This window comes from Erythrolamprus reginae, chromosome 10, assembly GCF_031021105.1.
Source record: "Erythrolamprus reginae isolate rEryReg1 chromosome 10, rEryReg1.hap1, whole genome shotgun sequence".
NCBI classification, from domain to species: Eukaryota; Metazoa; Chordata; class Lepidosauria; order Squamata; family Dipsadidae; genus Erythrolamprus; species Erythrolamprus reginae.
In genome coordinates, this window is record NC_091959.1 from 8,715,935 (window position 1) to 8,737,304 (window position 21,370).

Here is a 21,370-nt window from a genome sequence, read left to right on the forward strand (position 1 = left end):
GGAAGATCGATGCCTTTGAGAGAGTCAATACATGGATCACTTTCGAGAGTTCCAGACAGATTTCTATGCTCTGCCGCGGCAAAGATTGACCCGTACACAAAGCTGCAACGTTACTGAGATGTGAACAGGGAGGAGTTCTTGCTGGTTCGGACCGGTTCGGCTGAACCTATAGCAATCTGCTGGTGATGTCATGATCACATCACCCACCCGGATTGGTCTGTGCCGGTCCATGGGCGTCACCATCTTTAAAAAAAGATTAAAAAAATATTTTTTCTTCTTCTGCACATGTGCAGAAAACGAGTTTCTGGCACTGTGCGTGCGATCGCCACTTTCTTTTCAGCATTTTTTCCCCCCTAATATTTTTCAGAAGGTTTTTGTACTAGACATATGTGTGCATGAAAAGCGGTGGGCGTGCCCACGAGGGGTGTCCCATGAGGAAGCGATCCGGCAGGCGAGGTAAGTTGGAACCCGCATCTCAGAAAGGCCACCCCCAAGTTCACACAAAAGACATTCAGATCTGCATAATTTTCTTATTGAATATTAAAATTAAGTGGGGGTGTATGGAGTGCTCAGGGAAGGGTAGCATCTCTGATGTAAGGGCAGTTGTGTTCCTTTTATGGCAGCCCATTTTAGGACAAAATTTTAGGGCAAGTTTGTAGGGCAGCTTCTTCACCTTTGGTTCCCACCTGTCACACAGCTCTTACCTGTGGCTCCTAGTAGCTGTAGCATGCGCAATGGCCACACCGTGCAACAGCTTCGACGGGATGGCCAAACCAGGCTGAGAGTAACCGTTGGGTCATTGACCTTCGGCGGGAGAGGGACTTTGTAGAAGAAACTTCATTCTTACTTGTGTGTAAGTTTCATTGTGTTCAATAAATAATTGCTGGAGAAAAAAAAATTGGTGCATTACTTTCTGGCGACTCTCGTAGATGTTTTGTGGGGGTGAAGGAACGCCAGGCTGATGATACATTTGATTCTTCCCTCAGGCTACAAAACTATCATTCACGCCAGCCTGGAACTAACTACAGACTCTGGAAAACTGTAACAATACTTTCCCAGCTATAATGTATTTATTTTTATTGTATTTGTTTGTTTCTCTCATAGAAACATAGAAACATAGAAGATTGATGGCAGAAAAAGACCTCATGGTCCATCTCGTCTGCCCTTATACTATTTCCTGTATTTTATCTTAAGATGGATCTATGTTTATCCCAGGCATGTTTAAATTCAGTGACTGTGGATTTACCAACCACATCTGCTGGAAGTTTGTTCCAAGGATCTACTACTCTTTCAGTAAAATAATATTTTCTCATGTTACTTTATTAAAATAATATTTCTCTCATTCAAATGGGCATCCATTTCACTAGACAAGTGGTTCTAGGTGGCGTAGGATTTCATGAGTTAATTAAGGAGTTAATGAGCAATGAGTTAATTAAGACAAAGTCCACTTTCTCCCAGATCTCTCCACACCTGGACTGAATTACCTGTTTGAAGATAAACAGTCCCACTGGCTCGCACCTAGCATTCCCACCCTCTCTCTCATCAATCCTGCTCTGACAAAGAATTGATAGCTGAGATATGGAATCAGCCTCTGCAGGATAAATGGCAAGGGATACACACTCTGCTGTAGTCCAGTCAAAGGAGACGATCCATGTAACTCCTCATATGTAATGTACTACTTTTGAATAAGGTTGTCTTTTATCGATAGCACAATGATTTGTTAGGAGTCCTGTACCTGCGAGCCGTTTAGATCAAAGACAACGTATCAGATTTAAAGTTCGAAAAGGCTAGAGGTTGGCCCGTCTTTCTGCTACCACTGTCTAACCAGCTGGTCATAAATCTGTCAGACAGATTTGTGCTTAATGATCTGGACTTTGTACAACTTTAATTTTCAGCTGCATGGGGGTGGTCTGCAAATATTGTGACCCATTTAAAAATCTGCCTACGGAGTAGAGTTTTGATCCAACAGGTACAATTAGATGATTTCCAAAGCAAGGTAAAAAGAGGATCAAGGTTGTATAATAGTAAGTTACTGTTGTCATTATGTAAGTAGCTGGCCATTAGAGATGATTTCTTTCCTCCCTCCCTCCCTTCTTCTCTCCTCCCTCCTTCCTTCCCTCCTCCCCTCCCTCCCTTCCTTTCCTTCCTCTCCTTTCTTTCCCTCCTAATGAACTCAAAACCAGTTTGAAAGTTCAAGTATCTCCATAGCTGAATTTTAACATCCCATAGAATCTAGTTCTGCAATACCCAGATCAATAATTATCCTCCTCCTCTTTCCTCTTCACTTCCTCTTTCCTCCCCTTTCCCCTCTCCCTTTCCTTCCTTCCTTCCTTCTGCCTTCCTTCCCTTTCTCCTTATCTTTCCTTCTTACCTACTTCCTTCCCTTCCTTCCCTCCCTCCCTGCCTTCCCTTCTTCCTTCCTTTCTTCCTTCTTCTTCTTCTCCTTCATTCCTTCTTTCTTTCTTTCCTTCCTTCCTTCTCCTTCCTTCCTTCTTTCCTTCCTTCCTTCTCCTTCCTTCATTCCTTCATTATCTTTCCTTCTTCTCTCCCTCCCTCCCTTCCATCCTTCCTCCCTTCCTTCTTAAATCTATTGGCACTTTTTATGGGTAAGAATATGAACTGGATGACCAGTCTGAAGTGGTTTAGGGTTTCCTGCCTAAGCAGTGGGTTGAACTAGAATTAATTAATTTATTTAATAATTTAATTTTAATTTAATTTAATTTATTAGATTTTGTATGCCGCCCCTCTCCGCAGACTCGGAGACGTGAAGTCCTTCAGATCCCCTTCCAATTTTGTTATTATATATAAGAAGAAGAAGACGTATAGAAGTCCTACCTTCAAAATTATCTGCAGAATATTAATTGCATAACCCTGGCTCTAGACTCAAAATATGTGACCACCATCTCAATGTGTAAATCGGGAGGAGAGGACTTTTTACACACTCACTCTTTCCTTTTTTTTAACCTCAAATTATGTCTCTAAAAAGCCAGTACATTTTCTACTTCATTTTATTCTCATTAGCTCCAAATTAGGGTTTGGACCTTGATGCAACGAATACGAGAGATTGGTTGATGTTGCTAATGAACTCAAGTCTTGAAAATTGTGAGGGCTGGGAAGAAGGTTACTGAATAGAGATTGAGGCAGAGGTATCCTCGGAGGGGCATGGGTATTAGTCTCTGAGCAATCTGTAAGTAGCCAGAATTATGGATCGACAAGCTTCTGTAATTAGTTTCTGACAGCGCGGGAAAATATATATGAAATATTCCTGGCCTTTCAGTGATAGTGGGATAAACTTTGCCAGCTAACAAACTTTGTGGGCTAACAGTGACGACTTGGTTGATGAAGTTAGGCCAGGGATGGCAAACCTATGGCACATGTGCCACCTGTGGAGCGATAACTGAGGACGTGCAAGGCGTTGCCCTATGTCAGCTCCAGTGTGCATGCATGTGCTGTTGGTTTTCGGCCTTCTTTTCAGCCATTGTTGCTGTCCTGGGGATGGTGAAAAATGGCCCAGTGGGCCAGCTGGAAGTTTTAGAAACTTTCCATTGGGCCGTTGGGCCATTGGAATTGTTGGGCCATTGGACTGTTGGGCCGTTAGGCTGTTGGGCCGTTGGGCCATTGGGTTGTTGGGCTGTTTGGCCGTTGGGCCGTTGTGCTGTTGGGTTGTTGTGCTGTTGTCCTAATAGGGCTGTTGGGCCATTGGGCTATTGGGCTGTTGGGTTGTTGGGCTGTTGGGCTGTTTGGCCATTGGGCTGTTTGGCCATTGGGCCATTGGGTTTGTTGGGGTTGTTGGGCTGTTTGGCCCGTTGGGCTGTTGGGCCGTTGGGGCCATTGGGCTGTTGTGCCATTGGGTTGTTGGGGCTGTTTGGCCATTGGCCGTTGGGCTGTTGGGCCATTGTGCTGTTGGGTTGTTGGGCTGTTGGGCAGTTGTGCCTTTGTGCCATTGCACCATTGGGTTGTTGGGCTATTGGGCTGTTGGGCCTTTGGGCCATTGGGCCATTGCACTGTTGGGCTGTTTTTCGCCATCCCCAGGGTTCAGGAAATTCTCATGAACTACTGGAAGTCTGGATGAGACCTGTGCATATGCATGGAGGAGGCAGCATTTTATTTATTATTATTTATTTTATTTATTAGATTTGTGTGCCACCCCCTCTCCGCAGACTTGGGGGCGGCATGCAAGGGGTTGCATGGGAGGTTGTGTGCATGTGTGGGGGGCAGCACAAGGATTGTGCGCATGTGTGGGGAGAGGCCATTGCATTATGGATTTGGGCATGCATGTGCACACGCCCTTTTGGCACCCGAGCCAAATAAGGTTCACCATCACGGAGCTAGGCCTCTGTGTTCAAGAAAAGCCTGGTTTATCTAAAAGCACATGCTACTGTGTGTCTAAAAAACCTCAGTATTTATTTATTTATTCGATTTTTATGCCGCCCTTCTCCTTAGACTCAGGGGTGGCTTACCAACATGTTAGCAATAGCACCTTTTTTTAACAGAGCCAGCATATTGCCCCCACAATCCGGGTCCTCATTTGACCCACCTCAGAAGGATGGAAGGCTGAGTCAACCTTGAGCCGGTGATGAGATTTGAACCACTGACCCACAGATCTACAGCCAGCTTCAGTGGCCTACAGTACAGCACTCTATCTATAATAATAAAATGACCCATCTCATAATGGATCATTTTAAGATGTAACCTGATTTGTTTGGCTGAGAGTTAGCGTGTTGAGCAAACTCAGCCATTGTGATTTCAAACTATAATTGATGGCTTCCCAGGTTGTCTGAATGCAGTCAATTGTGGCTGATTGAATAAATCCTGGCTAAACAAGCAGAGCCTTAGTACAGAGTTATACAACCTCATTTGGCACCTGCCCTTGTATGGCTGTATTCCAAAGCTCTGCAACAAAATGTTGTGCTATCTTGTACTTAGAAAATTAAAAGGGAGACAGTTATTAAATATAGAGCAGCAGCTACATATAGTAAACAAAGAGGCAGATGCGAGAGCTATCATGGGCTTTCCTAAATACGCCCATGTCACACCAACACTCCGTAGTCTGCATTGGTTGCCGATCAGTTTCCAGTCACAATTCAAAGTGTTGGTTATGACCTATAAAGCCCTTCATGGCACTGGACCAGAATACCTCCAGGACCGCCTTCTGCCACACACGAATCCCAGCGACCAGTTAGGTCCCACAGAGTTGGCCTTCTCCGGGTCCCGTCAACTAAGCAATGTCATTTGGCGGGACCCAGGGGAAGAGCCTTCTCTGTGGCGGCCCCGATCCTTTGAAACCAACTCCCCCCAGATATCAGAGTTGCCCCCACCCTCCTTGTCTTTCGTAAGCTCCTTAAAAAACCACCTCTGTCGTCAGGCATGAGGGAATTGAGACTTTCCCTTCCCCCTAGGCTTATAAAATTTATGCATGGTATGTTAGTATGTATGATTGGTTTCTAAATTGGGGTTTTAAATTAACTTAAATATTAGATTTGTTTACATTGTATTATTGCTGCTGTTAGCCGCCCCGAGTCTGCGGAGAGGGGCGGCATACAAATCTGATTAATAAATAAATAAATAAATAAATAAATAAATAAGATCCTTTCTGTCTCAGTTTGCTCAGTGCTTGTAAATTAAGCAAAGGGATCCTGTGCAATTTTCCCAAGGATGATGGTTTACATAGCAATTTTCCAAGGATGATGGTTTTAGATAAATATTAATGGCACTGACGTATATACCGTTTCATAGTGTTTTACAGCCCTCTTTAAGTGGTTTACAGAGTCAGCAAATTTCCTCCCAACAATCTGGGTCCTTGTTTTACCCACCTTGGAAGGATGGAAGGCTGAGTCAACCTTGTGATGAGTCCAGGAGTCAAGATTGAACTCCTAGCATTGGGTAGAGTTAGCCTGCAATATTGCATTGTGACCACTGGGAGGGAGGGAAGGAGAAAAGAAGGAAGGAAGAAAGAGGGAGATTATGATCCCGCTGTATAGAGCGCTGGTGGGACCACATTTGGAATACTGTGTTCAGTTCTGGAGACCTCACCTACAAAAAGATATTGACAAAATTGAACGGGTCCCAAAGATGGGCTACAAGAATGGTGGAAGGTCTTAAGCATCAAACGTATCAGGAAAGACTTAGTGAACTCAATCTGTATAGTCTGGAGGACAGAAGGAAAAGGGGGGGACATGATTGAAACATTTAAATATGTGAAAGGGTTAAATAGGGTTCAGGAGGGAAGTGTTTTTAGTAGGAAAGTGAACACAAGAACAAGGGGACACAATCTGAAGTTAGTTGGGGGAAAGATCAAAAGCAACATGAGAAAATATTATTTGACTGAAAGAGTAGTAGATGCTTGGAACAAACTTCCAGCTGACGTGGTTGGTAAATCCACAGTAACTGAATTTAAACATGCCTGGGATAAACATAAATCCATCCTAAGATAAAATACAGGAAATAGTATAAGGGCAGACTAGATGGACCATGAGGTCTTTTTCTGCCGTCAGTCTTCTATGTTTCTATGTTTCTAGGGAGGAAGGAAAAGGGAGGAAGGAAAGAAGGAAGGAAATACCAATAGCTCTGAGACATATAGCCTTCTCTAAGTGGTTTTACAGAGTCAGCCTATTGCCCCCAATAATCTGGGCCCTCATTTTACTGTTCTCAGAAGGATGGAAGGCTGAGTCAACTTTGAGCTAGTGAGACTCGAACTACCAACTGCTGGCAGCCGGCAGTCAACAGAAGCACCCTGCAGTACTGCATTATAATCACAGCTGCACAACAGCTGTTGATGACTATGACAATAACAAGGCAGGAGGGAGGGAGGAAGGAAGGAAGGGAGGAGGGAAGGGAGGAAGGTAGGAGGGAAGGAAGGAAGGATGGATGGAAGGAAGGAAGGAAGGAAGGTAGGAGGGAAGGAAGGAAGGAAGGAGGATGGATGGATGGAAGGAAGGAAGGTAGGAGGGAAGGAAGGAAGGTAGGTAGGAGGGGAAGGAAGGTAGGAAGTAAGGAAGGAAGGAAGGAAGGAGGGAAGGAAGGAAGGATGTATGGATGGAAGGAAGGAAGGAAGGTAGGAGGGAAGGGAGGAAGGAAGGTAGGAAATAAGGAAGGAAGGAAGGAGGGAAGGAAGGAAGGATGTATGGATGGAAGGAAGGAAGGAAGGTAAGAGGGAAGGAAGGAAGGTAGGAAGGAAGGAAGGAAGGAGGGAAGGAAGGAAGGAAGGAGGGAAGGAAGGAAGGTAGGAGGGAAGGAAGGAAGGAAGGAAGGAAGGATGTATGGATGGAAGTAAGGAAGGTAGGAGGGAAGGAAGGAAGGAAGGTAGGTAGGAGGGAAGGAAGGAAGGTAGGTAGGAAGAGAAGGAAGGTAGGAGGAAGGAAGGAAGGAAGGATGTATGGATGGAAGGAAGGAAGGAAGGAGGGAAGGAAGGAAGGAAGGAGGGAGGGAGGGAAGGAAGGAGGGAGGGAGGGAGGGAAGGAAGAAGGAAGGAAGGAAGGAAGGAAGGAAGGAAGGAAGGAAGGAAGGAAGGAAGGAAAAATAGCTTCTGCAATTATCTCAGGAATTCAATCTGCACTTCATTTCTGAGAAGAAAAAACGAACGTAAAGCCAAATCAGAATTGCTATTTTGTTCTGACACAAAGTTTACTTGAAGTTATGAGGTGCAAAGGAGATTGCATGTTTTCAGTGGCGGTAGGTGTTCATTTTCTCTTCCTTTGCATGTCACTATAAAGTCAGGTTGTTGGTTTTTTCCAAGACATTCCGTTGTCAAATGGATTTTATTTTAATTTTCTGAGAGATTGGGCAATACTTCCTTCAGCCGTGGAGAGAGAAAGAGAGAGGCAGCGAGAACGCGAGAGACAGAGGGGAATTTCACCTTATATGTGTACCTGAATTTTTCTCTCTTGAAATAATATTATAGAATACAAACTAAAAAAAAAAAAGCATACCTTTTCTCTGATGTTAGTTTTGGCAACGTTGGGCAGGAGGCAGAGAATATGTTTTCCTGAAAAATAAACCGAAAAGAAAATTGCAAAACGCTCAGTCCCCAGCTCCTCGAGTTTTATTGTTGCATCAATGCCACACTCCCTTGGGCCTTCTGAACCCCAAATATTTCAAAAAACATCATTTATTTAATATCTCACCTCCCTGAGCTATCCAGATGGCTTACCACGAACACCTCCCCCTGATCACAGCAATATTACTCAACCACGCAATGAAAAAAGAAAAAGAACAACTGGTTGACTTGTTCATACACAACTGTTTATGAAGTCAGAATGCTCCGATTTGATTCTCACAGATTGGACCATTTGAAATTGTAGGCAAGAGTGATGTGTAAATTTTCCATCTATCTTGGCACATGGGTAAGAAATTCACAGGTCCCTTCCAAATCTGTTGTTGTTGTTGTTGTTGTTGTTGTTGTTGTTATTATTATTATTATTATTATTATTATTATTATTATTATTATTATTATTATTATGTCAATACAACATAGCAAACAAGATCACTATGCTGGATTTTGTATTTCATCACCAGTCGGGCGTTTCCCAAGCACCTAGGACTGCGTGATGTAGTGGTGAATTATGTTTTCCGATCCCAGTAAAGCGGCCTTTTGCAATTGACAGATGGAGATTTTGTCAATTCCGATGGTTTTCAAATGTCCACTGAGATCCTTTGGCACTGCGCCCAGCGTGCCAAGTACCACTGGGACCACTTTCAGAGGCTTATGCCAGAGTCGTTGCAGCTCAATTTTTAGATCTTCGTATTTCACTAATTTCTCTAGCTGCTTCTCCTCAATTCTGCTGTCTCCTGGGATTGCGATGTCGATGATCCATGCTTTCTTTTTCTCCACGATCACAATGTCTGGTGTGTTATGCTTCAGAATTCGATCAGTCTGAAGTCGGAAGTCCCACAGTAGTTTTGCTTGCTCATTTTCAACCACTTTTTCGGGCTTATGATCCCACCAGTTCTTTGCCACTGGCAAATGGTAGTTCCGGCACAAGTTCCAGTGGATCTTCTGTGCCACAGCATCATGTCTATGCTTGTAGTCAGTCTGTGCGATCTTTTTGCAGCAGCTGAGTATGTGATCGATTGTTTCATCTGTTTCTTTACAGAGTCTGCGCTTTGGATCATCTGTTGATTTTTCAATTCTGGCTTTGACAGCATTTGTTCTAATGGCCTGTTCTTGTGCCGCCAGTATTAGTCCTTCTGTCTCCTTTTTGAGTGTTCCACTTGTAAGCCATGACCAGGTCTTTTCTTTATCCACTTTGCCTTCAATCTTCTCCAAGAACTGGCCATGCAATGCTTTGTTCCGCCAACTGTCCATACGACATTGAGTTACAGTTTTTCTGTACTGTTCCTTAGTTTGCTTCACCTTGAGAAGCTTCCTATTGTTGACCTCCATCAACGCTGACTCTTTGCTCTCCTTCACATAGTATTATTATTATTATTATTATTATTATTATTATTATTATTATTATTATTATTAAATATTGGAAGACTGCTATCATGTCTACCCTGGTCCTTGTCTTCACTAAACTAGCCATGTCCAGTTCCTGCAACTGTTCATCGTATGTTTTAGTTTCTAGTTGCCCAATTTTGGTCAATACATGAGAAAATATTATTTGACTGAAAGAGTAGTAGATCCTTGGAACAAACTTCCAGCAGACATGATTGGTAAATCCACAGTCACTGAATTTAAACATGCCTGGGATAAAGATAGATCCATCCTAAGATAAAACACAGGAAATAGTATAAGGGCAGGCTAGATGGACCATGAGGTCTTTTTCTGCCCTCAATCTTCTACGTTTCTCAAGGCCAGGCAAGATTGGAGCTCTCACCAAATGTATCCTTTTCCAAATAATTTTGTCCATTGTAGGCAACACGAGAACAGCAGAGATTGAGGGAGAGAGAACCATAATTAAATCTACCCTTTATCAAAGCCTTCGGATTTTCTCGGAAGGCTTTTATGCCTTGAGTAGGTCAAGCCACTTGTTTCTCTGAACCCCAGGCGCTTAAGTTGCTTGATGGGATAAAATTGCTTTGAAGTTTCATTTATATTTCAGAACTGTCATGGTGTCAGTTTTGCAATGCTGGAGCTCAATACGACCTCAGCAGAGGGAGAAGAGTATTTCTGACATTTCCTTCCCTTAGATGAAGCCTTCTCCTCGGAGCGTGTCCTTTGAGGCTATCTTCTTTTTTTGCTGCCTCTTTTCCCGACATCTCTCCTTTGCTCGGAGCAAACTTTTGCCACGAGCTGCAATAGAATGTCATCTTCTTTCTCCTGCGTACTTACTTGGTTTTGTGCTTATTCCAAATCCAGCAAGCTCAGTTGCCTGTTCTGGTTAAAGGTATCGTGTGAATATGACCCAGCAGTAAAAAAAAAAAAATTAACACCATACTTTGGCTGCTAAAATAAAACTTTCAGCAAACAAAGCCAGTAAGTAAGTAAGTAAGTAAGTAAGTAAGTAAGTAAGTAAGTAAGTAAGTAAGTAAGTAAGTAAGTAAGTAAGTAAGTAAGTAAGTAAGAAACATAGGAACATAGGAACATAGGAACATAGGAACATAGGAACACAGGAACATAGGAACATAGAAGACTGACGGCAGAAAAAGACCTCATGATCCATCTAGTCTGCCCCTATACTACTTTCTGTATTTTATCTTAGGATGGATCTATGTTTATCCCAGGCAGGTTTAAATTCAGTTACTGTGGATTTACCAACCATGTCTGCTGGAAGTTTGTTCCAGGGATCTACTACTCTTTCAGTAAAATAATATTTTCTCACGTTGCTTTTGATCTTTCCCCAAACTAACTTCAGATTGTGTCCCCTTGTTCTTGTGTTCAGTTTCCTATTAAAAACACTTCCCTCCTGGACCTTATTTAACCCTTTAACATATTTAAATGTTTTGATCATGTCCCCCCTTTTCCTTCCGTCCTCCAGACAATACAGATGGAGTTCTTGAAGTCTTTCCTGATACGTTTTATGCTTAAGACCTTCCACCATTCTTGTAGCCCCTCTTTGGACCCGTTCAATTTTGTCAATATCTTTTTGTAGGTGAGGTCTCCAGAACTGAACACAGTATTCCAAATGTGGTCTCACCAGCACTCTATATAGCGGGATCATAATCTCCCTCTTCCTGCTTGTTATACCTCTAGCTATGCAGCCAAGCATCCTACTTGCTTTTCTTACTGCCCGACTGCACTGTTCACTACTCCTAAATCCTTCTCTTCTGAAGTTTTTGTTAACACAGGACCCATCTTTTCCCCACAAAGATGTGCTAACAAAGATGTGGGAAAATGAATTGGGGTACTAAAAATTTGTTTCAAACCGGGAATGATCTAATGGATAAAATTAGGCTAAAATAGGGCACTAGGTTAGGAGTAGCAAAATAAAGCAAAATACTGTTGTCTTAATTAACCACTGTTCTTATTCATCTACTTTTAATGACCCCATAATCCCTGCATGCCTTTTTTTTTAGATTAGCCTCAGTGCCTCCCATACCACAAATAAACAACCTGTGCTTCTGTGGAATTGTGGGCTGATCTGCATTTCCAAAGGAATGCAAATTAATTCTGCATTTCAAAATGAATGGAGATTAGCAGTGGAAGTGATGTGCCGGTGCCTGGAGGCTGTTGGGGTCTGGATGGGTGTCAACAGACTCAAACTCAATCCGGATAAGACGGAGTGGCTGTGGGTCCTGCCTCCCAGGGACAATTCATCTGTCCGTCCATAACCCTGGGGGGGGGAAATATTGACCTCCTCAGAGAGGGTCCGCAACTTGGGCGTCCTCCTCGATCCACAGCTCACATTAGAGAAACATATTTCAGCTGTAGTGAGGGGGGGCGTTTGCCCAGGTTCGCCTTGGGCACCAATTGCGGCCCTATCTGGACCGGGACTCACTGCTCACAGTCACTCATGCCCTCATCACCTCGAGGCTCGACTACTGTAATGCTCTCTACATGGGGCTACCTTTGAAAAGTGTTTGGAAACTTCAGATCATGCAGAATGCAGCTGCGAGAGCAAGCATGGGCTTCCCAAGATATGCCCATGTTACACCAACACTCCGCAGTCTGCATTGGTTGCCGATCAATTTCCGGGCACAATTCAAAGTGTTGGTTATGACCTATAAAGCCCTTCCTGGCATCGGACCAGAATACCTCCGGGACCGCCTTCTGCCACACGAATCCCAGCGACCGGTTAGGTCCCACAGAGTTGGTCTTCTCCGGGTCCTGTTGACTAAACAATGTCGTTTGGCGGGACCCAGGGTAAGAGCCTTCTCTGTGGCGGCCCCGACCCTCTGGAACCAGCTCCCCCCGGAGATCAGAACTGCCCCCACCCTCCTTGCCTTTCGTAAAGTTCTTAAGATCCATCTCTGCCGTCAGGCATGGGGGAACTGACACATTTCCCCCGGCCTGTACAGTTTATACATGGAATGTTTGTGTGTGTGTTTGCTTTTAATAATGGGTTTTTTAGTTTTTTAAAAAATTATTAGATTTGTTCTTACATTGTTCTTGTTATTGTTGTGAGCCGCCCCGAGTCTATGGAGAGGGGCGGCATACAAATCTAATAAATAAATAAAATAAAATAAATTAATTCTGCATTTCCAAAGTAATGCAAATTAATTCTGCATTTCAAAATGAATGCAGAGTAATTCTGCATTTCAAAATGAATGCAAATTAATATTTCAAAATGAATGCAAATTAATTCTGCATTGCAAAATGAATGCAAATTAATTCTGCATTGCAAAATGAATGTAAAAATTTATTGGGGAAATTTTTGAGAAGAATTTCTCCTATTGTAGTTCCTATTCCTAGTCTCATTATGCTGCAGTTCAATTCAAGAACAGTGGCAAGCAAGGTCATAAAATGGGGACGACGACTCACTTAACAACAGAAAATTTGGGTTCACTTGTGGCCATAAGTCAAGGACTAGCTGTAAACCTCTATGACAAAGTTCTTCCTAAGAGAAATATTCAGTAAGATCCTCATTTAGTTTTGTTACCAACCGATAGATAAATATTACATTGAAATGGCTCAGTGCCATGGGAATAATTTAGGAAAAGTGAGCAAAACAAGGTATATTTCCTATCCCAAATTTCTCTGCAGTAAACCAAAATGTGCTGAATTTACTAGAATTTGTTTATGTTCTCCATAGATTCCTCCATTTTGCCATTCTGCTACTAAATAGTGGAAAATACAAATTAACAGTAAAATTTATGTGAACATTATCAATCCTCCTGGCCTCCCAGAAATGTTCTTTTCCCCCCCAAGAACCGGTAATTTTTACAGATGTCATAAAAAAACACACACACACACAAACACAACCTACCAAAACCACCATTATACCTACGAGACCCTGGGTTCATTAGTAGAAAGCTACCCAGCCTTGCTGAGATGCAAGTAATTGTCAAATGGGAAATGAAACAGCAGGATAAATTCCCAGCAAAGTAAGTCATTAACATTTGCCGTCTGCATTCAGAAAAACCTGGTAAATCAAAAAATGGAATGACGTAGCGAGACAAAATATCTTTACTAATTGGGATTAATTTGCTGCAGAGGGACTGCCGACCTTTTCGGGAGGGCACGGAGGCTACTTGTTAACGTTCATTTTTTAAATTGCGCTGGGAAAGAAATAAAAGGTGCGTTTGGAAGGGCGAAGAAGATCCGTATTGATTGTTCTAAGCTGCAGTTTGGTTTCCGGATGTGGCGGGGCAGCAAGAGGCTGCTGTTGTGTGAATTACAAGCGAGAGGGATAGCGCATCCTGACAAGTGAGGTGGCTAACTTTTAGAAAATTAGAGAGGATTGTGCAACTTAGGCGGCTGCAAAAGATTGAATGTCCTGCTACCCTTGATGGCTGGGAAATTACAGAATACAGTGATACCTCTACTTACGAACTTAATTCGTTCCGTGACCAGGTTCTTAAGTAGAAACGTTTGTAAGAAGAAGCCGTTTTTCCCATAGGAATCAGTGTAAAAGCAAATAATGTGTGCGATGGGGGAAACCACAGGGAGGGTGGAGGACCTGTTTTCTCCCAGGAGATTCCTAGAGAGGCCCCACGGAGGCTTCTCCCCGCCTCTTCCAGCTCTGTTTCCTCCCAGGAGATTCTAGAGAGGCCCCACGGAGGCTTCTCCCCACCTCTTCCGGCTCCGTTTCCTCCCAGGAGATTCCTAGAGAGGCCCCATGGAGGCTTCTCCCCACCTCTTCTGGCTCCGTTTCCTCCCAGGAGATTCCTAGAGAGGCCCCATGGAGGCTTCTCCCCACCTCTTCTGGCTCTGTTTCCTCCCAGGAGATTCCTAGAGAGGCCCCACGGAGGCTTCTACCTGCCTCTTCCGGCTGTGTTTCCTCCCAGGAGATTCCTAGAAAGGCCCCACAGAGGTTTCTCCCCACCTCTTCCGGCTCTGTTTCCTCCCAGGAGATTCCTAGAAAGGCCCCACGGAGGCTTCTCCCTGCCTTTTCCGGTTACAGTTTCGAAGGCTCAGGTTTATAAGTGGAAAATGGTTCTTGAGAAGAGGCAAAAAAATTCTTGAACACCTGGTTCTTATCTAGAAAAGTTCGTAAGTTTTGTAGGTAGACGTTCCACTGTATTTGCAACATAAAAACAATAAAGCAACTGGATTTCTTTGAGGTCCAGATCAGCATTGCAGACAGAGAGCTTGTTTATACAATTTTTATGGTGTATTGCTTGACGCTACCTTATGCCAATTGCCCTCATCTATGGCTCCCCACCCCAACCCAGGGATAAGATCAAAAGTCAGGGATGCTTTTAAAGCATTCTATTCCACCCTATACCGTTGGAATTAGACTACTATCTGTGTAAGTGACCAAGTTGGATGCTAATCCGTTTTTCAAAATTATCCAAGCCTGATTTGATTGTTGTGTTATCTGATCTGGAATTGCTTCCTACTCTGTACCCTGGAGAAAAGTCTATAAGTTTTAATGTAGGAGATTAATACCATTAGGATTGAATGATTCAATTCACATTTAGGAGTTTTAATCATTCTAATGAAAGGGAAAGTAGCGCTGTAAGGATGGGTGGAGTGGAAGTGCAAGAAATCTCTCCCACCCCCTTCCTTGATGATGATGATGATGATGATGATAATAATAATGATGATGATGATGATAATGATAATAATAATAATAACAAACAACAACAACAACAACAACAACAACAATAATAGGACCCCCTATTAGATGCAATGGTCAGGAGGACTATTATTATTATTATTATTATTATTATTATTATTATTATTATTATTATTATTATTATTTAGACTTGTATGCCACCCCTCTCCGAAGACTCGGGGCGGCTCACAACAGCAATAAATAGTACAATACAAACCTAATAGTTAAAACTATGACTAAAAACCCGCTATCATAAAAAACAATCACAACCACACATAACTCTTAATGGTGAGAGAAGGGGATACAATGTCGTCTGGCGGGCCCCAGGGGAAGAGCCTTCTCTGTGACGGCCCCGACCCTCTAGAATCAACTCCCCCTGGAGATCAGGAATGCCCCCACCCTCTTTGCCTTTCGCAAATTCCTTAAAACCCACCTCTGCCATCAGGCATGGGGAAATTGATTCCCCCGGGGCCGTTCCATTTTATGTATGGTTTGTTTGGGATGTATGACCGTTTTTTATATTAATGGGTTTTAAACTGTTTTTTAATCATTAGATTTGTACTGTATTTTGCTGTTGTGAGCCGCTCCGAGTCTCTGGAGAGGGGCAGCATACAAATCTAATTAATAATAATAATAATAATAATAATAATAATAATAATAATAATAATAATAATAATAGAAAATGAGCAAGCAAAACTACTGTGGGACTTCCGACTTCCGACTGACCGAATTCTGAAGCATAACACACCAGACATTGTGATCGTGGAGAAAAAGAAAGTATGGATCATCGACATCGCAATCCCAGGAGACAGCAGAATTGAGGAGAAGCAGCTAGAGAAATTAATGAAATACGAAGATCTAAAAATCGAGCTGCAACGACTCTGGCATAAGCCAGTGAAAGTGGTCCCACTGGTACTTGGCACGCTGGGCGCAGTACCAAAGGATCTCAGCGGATATTTGAAAACCTTTGGAATTGACAAAATCTCCATCTGTCAATTGCAAAAGGCCGCTTTACTGGGATCGGCAAACATAATTCGCCGCTACATCACGCAGTCCTAGGTGCTTGGGAAGCGCCCGACTGGTGATGAAATACGAAATCCAGCATAGTGATCTCGTTTGCTGTGTTGTACTGACATAATAATAATAATAATAATAATAATAATAATAATAATAATAATAATAATCCCATGCCTGGCGACATAGATAAGTTTTCAGGGTCTTGCGTAAGGCGAGGAGGGTGGGGGAGATTGGTATTTGGAGATTGGCTTGACTTCTATTTTCTCCAAAACAGACACGTTCTTACACACAAGTAATTGCTTATTGGCAGTTTATGGTACAGTAACAATGGCTGTCCTGTCTAATTTAAACAATAACATAGAAAAGCGGGAGAACGCTCCATAAATAATTTTAAGAGAAGGATACTTAGCTTATTTTTAGCCCTGGGAGATAAGTTCCTATTATGGTTTCTGCAGTGCCCCCAAGGAAGGATAATCATTCAAGGTCAATGAGAAGATTGCAAATAGGGCAGTGAGACAACCATTGCATTTCTATCCCTGGGCCCAATTTTACCCCAAGGCAGACTAGGACAACACAAAATCAAAAGGCATTTCTTCATCTGCCAATGCAGAGTGTGATCCATGGGTCATTTAAAAATAGATGGAAGGGAATGTACTGTAATCAAGGCAATCAATGGGCCAAGCTTCTTCGTAGACCAGAAGATGGTAAGTTTTAGGAAAGTCTAGATTAGCGGTCAATGTTATGAACCAAAATATTGGCATGGAATCCATAATTTTTACTGTTTTGTTGATTGATTGACTGTGTGCCTGTTTTTTATATATAATGTTTTTATGAGATTATTAATTTTAAATTGTAACTAGATGGGTGGGCATTGGATTTGGTATTATGTACTGTACTGTTTTTTATTATTGTTGTGAGCCGCCCCGAGTTTGCGGAGAGGGGCGGCATATAAATCCAATAAACCTAACCTAAACCTAACCATAATAAGCAAAGATTTTCTTTTTTAAAAACCCTCAAAGCTTAAACTGCCCAAGGAGTTATTGATACAGATTTACACGGGATTTATTGAGTCTATCATCTGCACCTTTATAACTGTCTGGTTTGGTTCTACAACCCAACAAGATGGACACAGACATCAGAGGAGAATCAGAACTGCAGAAAAAACAATTGCTGCCAACTTGCCTTCCATTGAGGACCTGCATACTACACAAGTCAAAACGAGGGCGGGGAAAATATTTACTGACCCATCACATCCTGGACACAAATTGTTTCAACTCCTAACCTCAAAACAAGGCTACAGAGCACTGCCCACCAAAACAACTAGACACAAGAACAGTTTTTTCCCAAACGCCATCACTCTGCTAAACAAATAATTCCCTCAACACTGTCAGACTATTCACTAAGGCTGCATTACTATTACTATTAGTCTCCTCATCGTTCCCATCACCCATCTCCTCCCACTTAACACTGTATGACTGTAATGTGTTGCTTGTATCCTTATGATTTATATTAATATTGATTGTTTCCTGATTGCTTATTTGTACTCTGTGACAATCATTAAGTGTTGTATATCATGATTGTTGACAAATGTCTCTTATCTTTTATGTACACCGAGAGCAGATGCACCAAAGAAAAACTCCTTGTGTGTCCAATCACACTTGGCCAATAAAGAATTCTATTCTATTCTATTCTATTCTATTCTATTCCATTCCATTCCATTCCACTCCACTAGGCTCGTGTTTCACCCTCCCCAGGCTCCAAAGGCTTCCCTGGAACCATGGGAGAGTAAAAATGCCCTCCCTCATCCCCCTGGAGGCTCTCTGGAAGCCAAAAATGCCTTTCCAGAGCCTCTGTTTGAGCCAAAAATCAGCTGGCCGGCACACACAAGCACATTGGAGATAAGCTAGTGCAATGGCTCGTGTGCCAGCAGATATGGTTCTGTGTACCACTTGTGGCACCCGTGCCATAGGTTCGCCATCATTGGCGGGCCCCAGGGGAAGAGCCTTCTCTGTGGTGGCCCCGGCCCTCTGGAATCAACTCCCCCTGGAGATTAGAACGGCCCCCACCCTCCTTGTCTTTCGCAAGTTACTCAAGACCCACCTATATCGCCAGGCATGGGGGAACTAAGACATCTCCCCCAGGCTTATTATATTTCACGTTTGGTGTCTATGTGCTGTATGGTTTTTAATTGTTGGGGGTTTTATATATTTTATTATTAGATTTGTCCCATTGTTATACTGTTTTTTATTGCTGTTGTGAGCCGCCCCGAGTCTTCGGAGAGGGGCGGTATATAAACCTAATAAATAATAATTTATTTATTTATTAGATTTGTATGCCGCCCCTCTCCGAAGACTCGGGGCGGCTAACAACAATAAAGAAAACAATGTAACAAATCTAATATTAAAAAGTAATCTAAAAAACCCCCAATTTAAGAGACCAATCATACAAACAAGCATACCATGTATAAATTCTATAAGTCTAGGGGAAAGGGAAAAAATTTCAATTCCCCCATGCCTGGCGACAAAGGTGGGTTTTAAGGAGCTTGCGAAAGGCAAGGAGGGTGGGGGCAATTCTGATATCTGGGGGGAGCTGGTTCCAGAGGGTCAGGGCCGCCACAGAGAAGGCTCTTCCCCTGGGTCCCGCCAAGCAACATTGTTTAGTTGACGGGACCCGGAGAAGGCCAACTCTGTGGGACCTAACCGGTCGCTGGGATTCGTGCGGCAGAAGGCGGTCCCGGAGGTATTCTGGTCCGGTGCCATGAAGGGCTTTATAGGTCATAACCAACACTTTGAATTGTGACCGGAAACTGATCGGCAACCAATGCAGATTGTGGAGTGTTGGTGTAACATGGGCATATTTGGGAAAGCCCATGATTGCTCTCGCAGCTGCATTCTGCACGATCTGAAGTCTCCGAACACTTTTCAAAGGTAGCCCCATGTAGAGAGTGTTACAGTAGTCTAGCCTCAAGGTGATGAGGGCATGAGTGACTGTGAGCAGTGACTCCCGGTCCAAATAGGGCCACAACTGGTGCACCAGGCGGACCTGAGCAAATGCCCCCCTCGCCATGGCCGAAAGATGTTTCCCTAATGTGAGCTGTGGATCCAGGAGGAGGCCCAAGTTGCGGACAGCACAGAGATATGGTTCTGTGTGCCACTTGTGGCACCTGTGCCATACGTTCGCCATCACTGGTCTAGGGTTTCTTGCTTGAACAGAGGGTTGGATTAGAAGACTTTGAAACTCAAGATTTCCCGAAGCAAGATTTATTAAGTCTTGTCATCGAGAATGGCAGAGACTGTTTTCTACCCCTTTGAGGAAGTAACCTGCTTTGTTAAATCTAGCTCATTAATGTCAGCTTCAGATAATAGCGTTCAATTGATTTAAGCGCCTCCGTTTTCATTTTTCTTTCTCGTTTTTTAGCGGTAAGAAAAATGCTGCTGTCATTCCTGTTCAGATCTGCCTGTTCCGAAGCACAACAAAGGAGCAACACGCGAGTTAACAAGCATGAAAATTGTACCAATCAAATCACTATTTTACAATATGTTCTCAAAACACACCATTTTCTTTTTCATTACTCGTAAACCCCGATAATGAACGGGTAACATCTTTTGAAACGGAATCCTCTGTCTGAGATAAAGTTTCCATAGGCGGCGAGGGGAAATTTTATCCATTTTGAAGAAGAAGCAGTAAAGAAAATATTCAAAATTACCATTAGTTATGATCGATGAAGAAGCACCACTTTCTGGTTTCTCTTCTCTTCCCACTTCTCAACCTATAATAGAAAGATAGAAACATAGAAGATTGACAGCAGAAAAAGACCCCATGGTCCATCTAGTCTGCCCTTATACTATTTTTTGTATTTTATCTTAGGATGGATCTATGTTTATCCCAGGCATGTTTCAATTCAGTTACTGTGGATTTACTAACCACGTCTTCTGGAAGTTTGTTCCAAGCATCTACTACTCTTTCAGTCAAATAATATTTTCTCACATTGCTTCTGATCTTTATGATCATAATGAATTATGATTAGCAACAGGGATAAAATGCTCCTAGTTTGGGCATGCCTGCCAGTGGTCGGAAGGGGTTCTTGGCATTAGTAGATCTATAGGACACTTGGCCATGCCTTGTCAGTATATAAGGGACAGTCTGGAGGGAAGTGGGCAGGCTGGGGAATTCTGGGAGTTGAAGTCCAGATATCTTCAAGTTGCCAAGGTTGGGAAACACTGACCTAGACAGTTCTTTCTCTTATATATTTCTACGACCTATAACACCAGCGGTTGTACTGCGGTTTTATGTGTAACCAAAATTGTACAATATTTCATTATCTTCAAGTTGCCAAGGTTGAGAAACACTGGTCTAGGTAACAGTTTGGGGAGGGGGGGATGTTTTATAATGTTATATGTCTTTATGTCCTGTTGTGGTGTTTGTCTTGTCTCCTTTAAGACATTTCGTACAAATAGGAAAATCAAATAAGTATGTAACAAAATGATGAATTATGTAATGTCTTGTTTTAATATTTATACATTTAATTAAAAAAAATTCTAAAAACAGAGAGAATAAAATAAAAATATTCCTTTTCTGATAGGAAGCATCTGATTTATTCACCAATCCCTCCTACACATGCAAACACAGAGCCAAAAATACTTCTCCTCTACTTACCGAGATGACGTCTGTCTAATGCCAGGCACTTCTGTTTTTACCTACCACAAATAAAAGGTACAACCAGAGGCATTCAAAGGACGCCCACCCAGATCTCATTGGCCAAACCACTGTTGAATATTTTTGTTTTAAAATGCCAATGAGTATAACGCATTGGAACACTATATTAAGCTGGTTCGTGAGCGTAATAAAGATGGATTTGCTTTGAATAGTCGGTTGTTTATACCACGGTTCTGAATTATTTCTCTCTACTCACGCACGGTTACTCCAGGCTTTCTATCAACATTTCGTTTTCTTTATTTCCTTTTATTCCCAACGCCAATGAAGAAAGAGCTCAAATTGTAATCACGGCTCCGAAAGGGAGCATATTTTCATATATCGTGGCAAAGCATTGCTGACCATTTTCTCTATACTTGGAGAGGGATTGTCAGTTAGAGTGGATCACTTAGAGCATAAATTGCTTTTACAAATAGACTTTTAACGTTGCACGATATAAGGAAAACTCTGTCCATCGTATTCGTTTAAGAGCCACATTTTAAAAAAACCCATCAGTTCATTAAATAAATGTCTAGCATTTGACAAAGGGCAAAGTCAGA

At 42.6% G+C, this 21,370-nt stretch overlaps 1 long non-coding RNA gene across 1 annotated transcript; it reads right to left on the reverse strand.

Moving 5' to 3' along the window:
* Positions 1–869: 869 nt before the first annotated feature.
* On the reverse strand, positions 870–19,873 carry LOC139173244 (uncharacterized). Its single transcript, XR_011560000.1, has 3 exons — positions 19,825–19,873; positions 7,929–7,984; positions 870–883 (listed from the first exon to the last, which is right to left on the reverse strand). It is a non-coding gene; the product is annotated as an uncharacterized lncRNA (long non-coding RNA).
* Positions 19,874–21,370: the final 1,497 nt, after the last annotated feature.